Here is a 14,658-nt window from a genome sequence, read left to right on the forward strand (position 1 = left end):
AAATAAAATACTTAGGAGTAAACTTAACCAAGAGGATGAAAGACTTATATACTCAAAAATGTAAAACATTGATGAAAGAAAATAAAGCAGATACAGACATGTAAATAGAAAGACATCCATGTCCGTGGATTAGAAGAATTCATATTGTTAAAATGTCCATACTACCCAAAGTGATTTACAAAGTCAATGCAATCCCTATCAAAATCCCAATGGCATTTTTTGCAGAAATTTTTTTAAAAATTCTAAAATTCATATAGAACCACAAAAGACCCCAATTAGCCAAAGCAATTTTAAGGAAGAACAAAGCTGAAGGTATCACATTTCCTGATTTCAAAACGGATTTCAGAGCTACAATGATTAAAACAGTGTCACACTGGCATAAAAACAGACATATAGGCCAGTGGAACAAGATAGAGAGCCCACACATAAGCCCAGGCATACACAGGCAACTGATCTTTGACAAGGGTGCCAAGATACACAACCCAGAAGGGATGGTCTCTTCAATAAATGATGTTGGGGAAACTCTATATCCACATGCAAAAGAATAAAATTGGGCCTCTGTCTTAGACTACTTACAAAATTTAACTCAAAATGGATTAAAGACTTAAATGTGAGAACTGGAACCATAAAACTCATAGAAGAAAACATGGGGAAAAAGCTTCCGGATGTTGGCGTTGGCGATGACTTCTTGGATCTGACACCAAAAGCACCGGCAACGAAAGCAAAAACAGACAAGTGGGATCACATCACACTAAAAAGCTTCGGTGTGGCAATGGAAATAATCAAGAAAATAAAAAGGCAGTCTTCAGAATCGGAGGAGACATTTGCAAATCATATATTTGGTAAAGAGCTAATATCCAAAATATATTTAGAAACTCCTAATCTTCTCTTCTTATATAAAGACACCAGTCAGATTGGACTAGGACCTACTCTAATAGCCTACTTTTAACTCATTTACCTCTTTCAAGGCTTTTTTTCCAAATACAGTCACATTCTGAGGTACAAGGGTTTAGGGCCTCAACATATGAGTTTTAGGGGGATATAATTCAGTCCGTAATAGGTTATATAGAAGAATTATACAATGAATGAATGACACAATTTTCTATGAAAGCTAATTGCCTCCTAATGTAAGTTCTTCTATCCCCCAACCCCCAAAGACTGCAGTTCTAATGGTCCTTCTATTTTGATGTGTAACTACCTGTATTCATTTGCTGTGGCTGAATAACAAAGTACTGCAAACCGGGTCACTTAGAACCACAGAAATTTATTATCTCACATATCTAGAGGCCAGAAGCCTGAAATCAAGGCGTCAGCAGGTCTGTGTTCCTCCTGAAGACGACAGGGAGGGGTCTGTTCCAGGCTTCTCCCTAGTTTCTGGGAGCCCCAGGAAACCCTTGGCTCCTAGATGGGCATTTTCTCCCTGCATCTCCTAGAAGGTGCTCCTCTCCTTACATGCCTGTGTCTAAATTTCCTCATTTTATGAGGACATCAGACATATTGGATTAGGGGTCCACTTTAATATGATCTCATCTCAAATAATTGCATCTGCAATGACTTTATTTCCAAATAAAGTGTCACATTCTGAGGTACTGGGCGTTATAACTTCTCTATGTGAATTTTGGGAAGGACTCAATTCAACCCATAACACCATATAAGGTGCTAAAGGAATTCAGTGCCATAGACTAAAATCAAGGATCCTGAAATGTAAACAGACTTTTAACTCCCCCCACTGCCACTCACTCCTGCCAAAAAAAAAAGTTTGATTTATGATTCATGGGTCAATCAGGTCCAAAGCAGTTAGCCAAAATTAGTTTACTATGTTTATGTTTGAATTTTAAATAATAGCATAATTTATGACTTTCCCAAGTTGTCTCCTTGCTACAAACATTAATGTATTTGATTGTAACGAACAGGTAAATGATTTACATGAAAAATTCTGTGGATCGTATCATCTATCACTGACCAACCAGTTGGCTTCTGCAAAGTCCAGAGAATCTTTAGTCATTAGAGAAGTCAAATGAAATAAAAACCCATTTTGAAGTGAGCCTAGAGCTCTGCATATATAAACACCTCTCTGTCATGGACTAAACACATTAAATTATATCTTTTAAAAGCACTTACAAGGCATTTAGGCTTCACGGTCTTTATTTTGAACACTCTGAATGGCAGGAATAAAAGGTGTTTGAATTGGCTTTTATTTGGATGGAGCTGCTTCTGTTCAGCTTAAATAAAATAACAACTGTATGGTTTTTAATAGTCATCGATGACTCTTCGTGGTGGCTCTTTATAAAGGAAGATAAACAACACACCTTTGTAGTTATTTTTATTTACTGTCTCCTCCCCTAGATTCTACCTCCTAGAATCAGGTCTAATTCAGGGCCTGAAGAAAGACCTGAGCTAAGGAAAACAAAAAACAAATAAGCAAAAAGCTTAATTCTTCTAATAAAAGGAGAAATAATTAGAAAATATACATTCTCTGACTTAGAAGAATGGAATAGGCAATCACAGATGATGCCCCAGGAGATGGAAACCAAAAGAGCTGCTGGGAGAGAAACTTCCCAGCTGATCTGGCCTGGGTGGGATCGTAATTTGCTAAATCCATGGAAAAGCTAAGGAGACAGAGAAGACAATGTTAATTGTCAGAAATAAAACAGAGAGCCCAAGTTATCTATTTACTTAAAAAAATTTGTAAAGGGTATAAAACATTAGCTTTGATAGTTACATTTTATATACTTAACTTTTAGCTGATGTTAAAAAAGATGTATCTGTATTCATTGTGTTAGTCAATACCTACACACAAGGAAACTGGAATTCTGACTGATATTTATATCTTGAGCAGTGCTTCTAAATTGCAGTGATAGAGAAGGAAGCCACCAGATCAAATGTCACGTGTGGGATGGTTTTGTTACAAATCTCCAAATTTCTATAAGCAAAACCACAAAAAAAAAAAGAATTACATGTTGACAAGTGTCATCATGATGGCTTTTGTGTCATTTGGACTTTGTTACTTTTCTCTTCCGTTACGTCGGAAACAGTTTCTTTGAAGGTAGACCAGGGGCAGTGACAGGCTGGTGTTAGTAACTGAGCCGCTGGCCTTTCAACACTTGACAGCTCACAGCAAACTCAGATAATTCTCACTACTGTCTGCCTCTGTGTACTTCTGCACACAACCCATCTGAACCGTAGTAGAAAGGGCTGAATGAAACATACTCAAGACTTCTGTGGATGAGTTTTACCCCTTAGCTAGAACTATTAGGTAAACAGTTATCAGCTTCTCTGGTTTTTTTTTTTTCGTTTGTTTAATTTGACTGCTGTGATACTTCAACACATCTTCCCTCGGATGTATAAAGTCTGTGCATCATGTTTTAATGCTGAAATTGCTGTTTAATTAACAAACCCTATGGGAAGTTTTGGAGTATGGAGGTAAAGATGGACAAATCTCGAGTCATTTATTTTTCTCATGTCAACGTAAACTCTATGAGTATAGCTTCTTCATCGCACTACAGCGTCGTAGCACACCTGGTGCCTCTATTTGATTCTTCTACTAAATGAGCTTTTACTAAAACTAATTTCAATACATTGATGCTTTGAGAACCTCTGATTAGTGACTGTTGCAGCATGTAACAGTGGAATCAGAAGGTCAAACGAGATAATTCTCGATCATATCGGTGAGGGCCAGGGGAAGCATAACAAATCCAGCAAACCAAGATGTGTATGGAAAATACAAGAGGTAAGTCATCATTCTATAGAATTACACTTAATTTTAATAACTTTTCTCACTTAGATACCTGTTTGTGGTACCCGGCCTGGTAGAGATGGGTTTTGCCAAAGTCTTCGTTGCAGGGGGTGGGGGCAGCAACTCCCTCAAGCACAAAAGTTTGCAGAACTTAAAATTATTTTTTTTTTTGGCAACGTTTATCCCCCAAGGATTATAAGAATAGCGGAGTTGTGAATGCCAACTGGGGAAGTGAACTGGAGAACTGGCTTTCTTCCCCCACCAAAAAGAGAAATGACCGGATTACTCATATGTGCAGTCAGATTCTCTGCCTCACCTTCTAATGTTTCAGCAGTTCTGGTTCCTCCAGGACCCAGCCTAGAGCTCTGTGACCACACTGCCCAGGGTCAGACACTGAGTAAGGAGGCAATGGCGGTCTGAACTAACAGGGGAAGGAAATGAGCGAGGCCAGGTCTTCTGCAGGCTAAGCCTGTAGACCTAGAACAATGGACATACAAAGTCTTGGTTGATTGTACTGTTGGATAAACAAAGAAAGGTAAGCAAGAAGTCAACAAGTGACAGCCATAAAAGTTCTCGGGTCTTTTCTCCTATCACTTAATGCCATCAGAGATCAATGGAACACTATATGAAATTCTCTTCCCGATACATGAATTGATAGGGCCATGAGGTATGGCTGCCTTGCCCTGCCCTTGGTGGTCATCAATGAGTACAATTTTATAGAGCAAAGGCTCAATAAATGTATGTTGAATGTATAAAGTAGAATTTCAATTGAACATTGGGTGATGGGCTAAAAGGAAAACAGGCCTCAAAACTATAATAGTAACACTTTTAATAAAAAGGCAAAACAGCACCTGCACTGCTTATAAAGTAAGACACAAATTCCATAAAGCCACACGAAAAAATACCTTATTTCTTTCTATTCAGAAATTTTGGACTCAGACTGGGAAGGGAAAACGTGAGGGAATAGGTGAAGGTGGGAAACTTTCTTCCCACTCCCCCTTAGCTGTGCCCTCCCCATTCCGTCTCACCTCGTGCTCGACGCTGGTAGGTTCTGATACACACAGGGAGGAAGGAAGAGATGAACTTCACAGAGAAGCAAAAAGTAAAAAAGGAAGTGGAAAGGAATGTGGAGAGGGCAATTTTACCAGCCAATGTTCAGGGAGCAAAATTTACAGTGTTTAAAATGTTTAAAGTGTTTAAAGAATCACTCAATTCTTTCTCATTCTGAAACTTCAGCATAAGTGCTCCTTCATAATTAGGACGATGCCTCGGAAAATAGTGCTGCAACATGTGTTTGCTGGTTGTCTGTCCAAACCCCATCTCTCCATTCCTCCTTCCTCGAAGCTGCCTGATTCAGGTCCCCCTAGGGTTTGGGTAAAGCTGAAGCTAGGGATGGGACAGGTGGCAAGCAGTTGATCTAGGCCACCCCGCAAGGATATTATCAGGATTTTTCTGGGAATTTCTAGGCAAGAACTTAAAGCCATATGGGGACAATGAGGATAAATCTCCTCCGATGCAAGGTCCCTTGGCTCCTGCTTCTAGCAATAGGAAGATTACAATTCAGAGAACTGTTCTCCCGAACATCATACTGAACTCTGTTGCATGTAACTTGCATGCGTCCATCCTATAGTTTTCCCTCAGAGAAATGTGGCACAAGGCTGTTTGACCTTCCTCCCTCAGTCTAGTATCGTCTTTTGAAGCTAAATATCCCCAGCTCCTCTGAAGTTGACACGTGTGACACACTTTCCAGAGCACTCATCCATCTAGATGCTATCTGGGCTTCCAGGAACACCCTTAAAATATTTTTGTTAGTGTCTGATATGGAGTACACTGACTCGGTCACTATAATTCTGTTACTAGCATTCGTTTTGAATGTTAGTTCATGCCTCCCTTCAGGCATGACACATTCCTGAGAATCATCAAGGCATCAGACTGTGATGATCAGGGTATGCACACAGAAAAACATAAAGCATGGTCCCTGATTGTCAAAGAAAAAAGGTTGGAGAGAGAAATAGAAGGACTGAGAGAGGAAGGAAGGAATGAAGGAAGGGGGGAGTAAGAAAAGGAAAGGAAGATAAAAGAAGCAAAGGGAAGAAATATGGATGGATGTTTAAGACTTTTCCTCCATCAATAACATGTTTTCTGTATGAATCTCCATTTCTACCTCTAAAGACATTGTCTCTGCCATATATATAAACAGCCATGTGCACGTGCACACATACCCTTCCCTCATCTAACCCTGTATCCCTTTCTGGTGACTGCTGTCATCATTCTGCTCACCTCAAACATACGTGTGCTCCCTACCAGCCCCATTTCTCCAAAGCTCTTCCCTCTTGGCCTTTGGCAGTCAGGCTTGCCCCTACCCCTCCCCTAGAAGCTGCATTTTCCCATGCCATTTGGGATCTATCTTTTGCTAAATCTAATTGAAGTATTTTAGATCCTTGATCCTATTTGACAGCATGGCAGCATTTAGCACTTTCGATCAATCCCTTCTCCTACAAATTGTCCTCATCTTTACCTTCTATAATACTAATTTTCTTTTCTTTCACCTCCCTCTGTTCTGCCGTCTTCTTCTCCATTTCTTTTACAGGCTGTCTTTATTCTAACAACACTCTCTTGGTTTCCCTGAGACTTCAATCCTCAGCTCTTGTCTTCAATTACTCTACACCTGCTTCCATGGAGATCATAGTGACATCTGTGGGCTTCACTTCAACCAAGTTGACCACTTTCATGCTTTGGTCCTAACTCTATATTTCCAGCCAGTCCATGACAGGAAAGAGCTTGAGGTGCACGCAAATATTGTATACAACTTACAGGTTACACATGACAAACAAAGGAGCAAACAGAACCCAAGGTCAAGGACAATTATTGAAGCGGGCCCAGTGCAGGGGGTTCAACGAGCTGCATATTGTCAACTGGCATGCAGATCTAAACTGGTAAGTGTGGAGCAGCAGATCCAGATACACAGCCAAAAAGGGACCAGCGATCAGGACCATGGAATCTGGTGTAGTAGGGAGGGACTCAGTTATTGTGGACATTGGGTAGAAGTAAAGATTGCAGTAATATCTCCAGGACTAGTCCAACGGCACGACTGAAAATGTAGACAAAACATTTCTTCTATTCCTGCCTAAGCCAGGGAAATTTAAAAGGCATGCCAGTGAAGCAAAATAGCAGAGACGCATACATTCTGCAGCCACAGTTGAGAAGCTAAGAGGTCAGAAATTTGGGCAAGTCATTAACATTCTATTTCCCTGAAGTTCTAAGTATAGAATTTTGCATTTGTCCTCATTAAATGTTATCTTGTTGGTTTCTGCCTAGTGTTCTGGAATGTCAAAATAATTTTGAATCCCAATTCTTGCATCTGTCATAGTAGCTCTTCTTGTCACTCAGCTCTGTTATCATCTGCAAATTTTATGTGGCCTTCTACGTCCTCAGCCAAGCAATTGATAAAAGGTTGAAGTCGGCCAAGAACCAAGCGACGTGATGTTTCTCTTCAGCATTTCCTCCACTTGACATCAACCCATTAATCAACACATTTTTGGAAGTTATTATTCAGCCAGCTACAATTTCACCTGATCATCCCAACATCCAGCTAATATTTCATTATTGTGTCTACCAGGCTATGATGATTTGTCTTTGGCAAATGCACTTTTGAAATCAAGGCAGGCTTTTCTAAAGATTTCCTTCCATTTTTCCTGCTCCACCAATGTAGGAGTGTAATAAAGACAGAGGATGATTATGAGTTTGGCATGACTTTTCCTAGTGAGTCACTGCTTCCTTTTCTCTGCTCACAGCCATCTGTTTAATATTCTATTTTAAAGGCTTTCCCTGGAATGAAATCTGATTTGCCAGCGTGTAGTTTGCAGAATTCCTCTTTTTCAAAAGTGAGAGAGCATTTGTTTGTCACCAATCTCCTGGTCCTGCTTTCATTCTCCAGGGTCAGATGGTTCAAAGATTCCTGAACAGGACTCTGAGCTCACATAGAGGCCTGTTTCCTTTAGCCCTTATAAAATGAAGTCATCTGAAATTCCGAACTGCTCTTAATATTTCCAGATCTATCTTCAGCTTTTCTTCCCATCTGATGATGAAAATTCAGAACAAACCAGTTTTATTGCCATCCCTGTTGGAGATTATAGAAACAAAAGTGTCTCTCTCTTGTCATCAGTTAAAACCTCATTGTCTGCTCTAAGCAATTGGACTTTTTCCAGCTTGTTGGCTCTGGACATGGCATGTATGCCCTCTATCCTTATTCATTTACTCAGATCTCAGCTGATTCTGAGTTTTAGTCTCCTGAAAGTACTTTTACATGCTCTGGTGTCTCCGTCCACTTCTCATGCAAGTCCTTTTTAAGGATGATTTCATTCCAAGGCTTTCTATGTAGCCACAGCAATGCATGGTCCTCAACTCTTCTAAATGCTGCAAATCTCTCTTTGGAGATCTCTTCCTCCCTAAAATAACAGTACAGCATTGGCCTAAGACCCATGATTTTGTTTAATCCTCCTGATCCCCTTCCATCCAGAGGCAGTGCCAGTCAAGCTAGAAATCTGCTGAGCTTATTTGTGTTGGTGTGTGACAAAATAAAAAGTTGCATGCCATGTCCAAGATGCTTTTCGGTAGAAAGGAGCCCAAAACCTTCCCCGTAGTCTCTTCTCAAATTCTTTCCAAATGTCGCCCCAAACCCCATCTCCACAGTGGAAACCTGCAGGACTATTGCTTAGCTCCTGACTACTGCATTGCAGGTGGTTCTACAGCATCAGCCTGAGGCGAGAAAGTCATTTCTTTTCCTGGGGCAAAAAGAAATGACTCTGACAGAGTCTTGTTTTTCAATTGAGATCTCTGTCCACTTGTGTCTGACTCAAACTGTGTTCCTGGACCACTTCTGTGTTGTGATCTCAACAACGGAGACTCTTGATGTAGCCTGAGTCTTCACAGACCTCCCTCACTGACCCAGATCTGTTCTTCTAAATCTATGTGTTTAATGCATTCTGTTTCTCCCGACACCATCCACATAATATTCTCAACTTTATGTAAACATAGCACTTTAGCTTTATAAACCCTCCAACCAAATACATTTTATATAATTAGACATTTAATATATTTCTTTCTGTTTGATAGGTATTTTTTCTTGTCAATACCTGCTCCTCATACCGATTTTGAGCCAGATTGGAAGGTTTGAGAGAATATATTTTCCGGAATGTTCTTTCTTAACAAAGGACCATTTTTTCTGAAAAAAACTTTTGATATCTGATTGTCAGTAGTTACCTTTGCACTTATTTCCCACACGCCACCCTACTGAATGTGGAAAAAGGAATATATTTTATCTGGCTTATCACCTGGGTTTCAGCCATAGCTCTTCTGACCCACCCTACAGATTTTGAATTTGGCAGCCCCAACATTGACATCATTACACGAGCTAATTCCTTAAATCCAATCTATTTTATATATATTTATGTATATATAATCTCCTGCTGGTTCTGTTTCCCTGGAGAACTCTGACTGATACAGATTTTGACACAGCCATAGTTCTAGATCCTTGGTGAAAGGATTTTTCTCTGTCAGTATTTCATAAAAATTATAAATTCCTGAAGAATTCAAATAAGTCTAATTTTCTATTAGAAGGTAACCCAAAACTACACATAAACACAGACACAAGGCTTGCTGGGAACTCCAGACATGAGGGCGGAAGCCAGGAGATGCCACCAGGACAAAAAGAACAGCAGTCTGAGAAAAATCCACTTGGAGCTGGGGGGAGTGAGGGGGCTTCCAGGAGGTGTCCGAGTCGGAGGCTGGGGGATTCATACAAGGGAGGGTGAGGGGCCCTGGAAGTTGGATCCACTCATCAGAAATGCCTCACAGGGATGGTTCGAGGGGGGCAGTACAGGGCTGTGCTCAGAGTAGACTTAGAATGGGACTAAAACCCCAGAAGTGTGGGAGAAGCAACTTCAGGGCAGACTGGCCTCCACAGTGGGGACAGGAAGGAAGCCGAAAGGCTAGAGCTAGTATGGTCACCATGCTAGGGGATCAGAGACTGTTTTTCAATTTGCAGACACTATCCCTAAGCCCTACCCTACTACCTCACTCTTAATAAAAGAGAAACTAACCCCATACAAGCCAGATTCTCAGTGGTTCAGTCAGGGCAAGCCCGAGCCTGCCATGCGCAGGTTGTTACAGCTGGAGCTGGGCGGAGCTGGGGCAGGAGCTGAGGGATGCTTCTGATGCTGCACACTTCGTCCACATTCCCAATTTGTGCAGGAACAGGAACTATTTGAGATTGTGTGGTTGTAGAAATATGCTCAAATTCAAATAGTGATAAAAGTAATGATAAAAACTATAAAATAAATATTAATAAAATAATAATTAAAATCATCTTAAAATCTTTTGATTTAGCTTTTTGTCTTTGAATAGACTCATTTCCATGTTTTTCTTTACTGAATTATTATGCCAATAATTCTATTTACCCAGGCTTTTTCATTTCCATTTTAATAACTATACAAACATACTTTAAATTTTTAATCCTACTTTCTTCCACAGATTTTTAAACAAAATTAACACATATTCAAATTTTCTTCTATTTCTGTGCATTAACAGTTGAGGCATCTTTTATTCAAATATGTATTTATTTTTATTGACATTTGTGAACTACCTATGGGTCCATGACACCACATCAGGTATGGGGGATGACATGTACAAAATTGCAAACATCATCCCTCCCTAACACATTAAATTTCCTCTATTTATCTTTCCCCAATCTCCTTATTAAAATATAATATATTTTTGAAGAAATTACTCTAAAGAAAAACATATTTAATCCTTAGGAAATGTGGATATTAGCTGCCTTTAAATCAGATTATCCCTACTTTTATAAAAGTAAATTTTTTGAAAATCTCCAACAAAGATACCACATACCTAGTCAGGTTTATGCATGTATAGCTCTATTAAAATGGTTCGACCACATACACTCTATTCTAGAATTACCATTTGCAAATTTTCAGACTCTCCCTTCTTCTCATCTTTCTTTTTTTATTCTTTTTTTTAATTTTTTTTTATTTCACAGATCTAGAGAAAATAATTCTACCCTTCGTATGGAACCAGAGAAGATCCCATATAATAAAAGCAACCTTAAGCAAAAAGAACAAATTGGGAGGCATCAATTTACCAGACTTCAAGCTATACCACAAGGCTCTAGTAACTAAAACAGCACTGTACTGGCACAAGAACAGAAACATAGACCAATGGAACAGAACTGAGAACCCAGATACAAAACCATCCTCATATAGCCATCTAATCTTTGACAAAGCAGACAAAAACATACACTGGCAAAAAGAATCCTTATTCAGTAAATGGTGCTGGGGAAATTGGATAGCCACATGCAGAAGACTGAAACAGGATCCACACCTGTCACCTCTCACAAAAATCAACCCACAGTGGAAAACAGATTAACCTAAGGCACGAAACTATAAGAATTCTAGAAGAAAATGTTGGAAAAACTCTCATCTTTATCTCTTTTATCATTTGAGTTTTGTATTAGCCTTTTTGTGGGTCTTTTTTATACCTTGATGTCTTCCAATTTTATTTCATTTTTTATCGACACATAACATTCGCACGTTTTCTACCTCTTTCCTCCCCAGATCACTCTGTGCTGAATTGCATTGAATGCGATTCTCCATCACTCTTTAATAAAGCTGCATTTTGCTTTTTGTTAGCCACGTTTGTGACCACCCACATTGGTGTTCAATATACCTATTGCCTTCTGCTTGCAATTGTGACTACCCTGGAGACCTGGCCTCTACTGATCTGAGCCCAATTTCCTCGCTTAAACTCCCAAGTTGAAAGCCAGATTCACAAACACAGACATGTGCTTACCCACCTTCACTGTGGCCCCCAAATTGTGCCTGCCCTGGGAACAGTCTTTTCTTCATCCAGCAAGACGAGGCCACACGGCAGCCCCAACTCCCTGCAGCAACATCCCTAGTTCTCTGAAGCGGGTCTGCAAGCACCTGCCCTGCCCTCTTCATTTATTGCCTTATTGGGCCTCGTACTTCACTGCCAGCTGGCCTTCCTGGTTTGAGGACAACAAATGCTTGCAAAGATTCTAAAGTCTAAATCCTACAGAGTTAAAGGGCCTGTAGTTTTTTCCTAAATAAAGTGAGCAATGCTCATTTTACAACACACTTTGCCATTTCTCCCTTTTCCTAAATTCCATTAAAAGCCTTTAACAAAGGCTGGTTTAGCCCTTCAGGGAGCCTGTGTAGCACCTGGCGGTAAGCCCACCTGTTCTAGGAGCAAGCAGTTGTCAGTAGCCTTCAACCACCCAGATGCTTGCAGATAATATCCCAGTAAACTGTTAATTTCTTCAGCTGTCAGAAGCAGTTTAAGGGACTCCAGAGCTTTCCCCAGGCCTTTCTGCTGCCCATTTTCTGATCTGCACTTCTCGTCTTTATTCCAAGGTGATCTTGACATCCACTTTTTTGTAAGCAATTATTTTAACCACATTTTATGCTCTTTGTTTCTTGATGTGTTCTTGTCTGTCTACAGGTAAAACTTCAGTGTGTGATCATAGGAGATACATCAAGGAACATAGAATTTGGTTCACAATTTGATTATTGGTGTTATCAGATGTTATCATATTTATCTTTTATCCTTTGCTACGTATGGAATTTCCTGTTGGCCAAAAATATTTTATTTGAAGTATCTTTTCAGTTCTTTAGCTTTATTATTTTCTCAGGCACCCTAGCTTGTTTCTACTCCCTGCTGTCTTTCTCATCACAGTGCACAGGTTTCTATGGCCACCTGCAGGGGGTTGAATCCAGCTCTGACTCTTAGCATCTTGCAAACTGGGCTAACCTCTGTACCTCAGCTTCCTCATCTGTAAAATGGGGATTATGATAGTACCTGCCCCAGGTAAAGCTTCTGGGAAGATCAAATGAATTAGTATATGTAAAACACCTAACACAGGGCATTGGACATGTTCAATGTTAGTTATTATTATTACTTTCAATATCTCTTCTAACTCCTACATGTGCTGAAAGCTAACCATAGTTCATACTCTTTTAACTATCTTTGAAGTATTAATTCATGTGTGAAATTGTGGTCTCTATCTTTCTGAAGCCCCAAAAACATCCCCCCAAATATCAATAATTGACATTAGGCAATTTGAAAACTACCATTTCTTCCTTTATGCTTCATAAATAAAGTCAACATGGTCATGTTACAGCACACTATCACTTCTTTTTAGCATCTTTCTCTGCCTATCTTTCTATAAGTATGCAGAGTCACAATAAATATTGGGGACAACCAGAATTTAAGAAGGTGAAACACTAACCTTGTGGGTTGACCTCAAGAAGGACATCACAGAGCCCAAGAATTCACCCTCTGTCCCACTATGAGAGACAGGATGCTGAAGTGACAATGGCTTTAATCCAGATGGACAATCCTTGTGTTCTTATGTCCACACATGTTTATGTCTTCATTGCTGCCTTCTTTCATAAACCATCCTGATATTTAAAGTGATTAAAAGTTTGTACCTCCTACAATTAATATCATCTCTTATATAATTAGTGCCTCCTCCAAAGTGACTTTTTCTTGAGGCTCAGAGATAAAAACCTATTTCCACTATAAACCATTTCTCCCCATTTCAATGTACAGATCTGTTAACTAACTTCATATTTGGTGCCCTCCCTTTGATGTCTAATACCAGACATCTTCCAGCTTAAATTCTTAAGATTTCACACTTTTATATGTGATTAAAAGAACTTAAGAGGGAAGCTTTATGTATCCAATTTCTTCTTACTCTTTAAATCAGGGTTTATTTGCTTTATAACTTAATGGGCACAAGAATTAACTACAGAGGCTGTTGATACTGGTTATTGGTCCCACAGACAGCCTAGGAACCTGAAACTTTATTCAGCCTTGCATATGAACTGGGTGTAAATGGCCCGTGAACACACACTTGAACAAACTCTGCCTTATGTGAAGAGACCCATCTGTCATATACCCACTGGTATTATTTTGTATTTTAAAGACCCAGCTCTGACCTCTCCTCAGACTCCATATTCATTTGTCTGCTCTTAGGTGTCTCACAAACAGCTCGAGCACATGCATTCACTTCTGAACTCATGATCTTTCTCCTCAGACTAGCTCTTCTGCATGCTCTGTCTCAGCTGGTGTCACGACCATGGGTCCCATCACTGGAGCTGGAAAACCTGTAAATTGTCCAGCATGTCTCCATCTCCCTTTCTTCCAACAGCCAGTCAACTACTTAGTGCCACTGATTTTAGATCCTGAATTTCTTTTGAATCAGTCGCTTCTCCTGTATCTCCAGGGAGATTACATCACTCCAGGTCCCCATCCCTCTGATTTATTGCCCTCTCACTTGATTTATTGCAATGGGCAGCTGACTGTTCACAAGCTTCTCAAATAAATTTTTCTACTGATGCCACAGTGATCTATGTACAGTGTACATTTGATCATTTAATCTATACTGCTTTGGGGGTAAAGTCTCAAGTCTGTAAGACAGCACTAAAGGCCTTCCAGGGGTGGGTTACTCCAAACCTCTTTCATCTAATTTGATATGATAATTTATCATATGATAAATATGTTCAACTATTAAAAAACACATGAACATATAAAAGAAAAATAACAGATAATTAAAGGAACTTCTGCAGATGAAAAATATAATACCTGAAACAAGAAATTCACTGTATAGTATAAGTAGATTAGGCACATCAGATAAAAGTGTCAGTGAACTTGAAGATATGACAGAAACTATCCAAAATGAAGCATAAAAATACAAATTGATAAACGAATGAAGCCTTAGTGACCTGTGATAAGCAGAAGTGTAATTTAAGCCACAGAAAAAGAAAAGCAGGACAGAAAACAGCATTTTCAGAAATAGTCAAAATTTTAAAATTATATGACACTTA

Source organism: Propithecus coquereli, unplaced genomic scaffold (assembly GCF_000956105.1).
Source record: "Propithecus coquereli isolate 6110/MARCELLA unplaced genomic scaffold, Pcoq_1.0 Scaffold18, whole genome shotgun sequence".
Taxonomy (NCBI): Eukaryota; Metazoa; Chordata; class Mammalia; order Primates; family Indriidae; genus Propithecus; species Propithecus coquereli.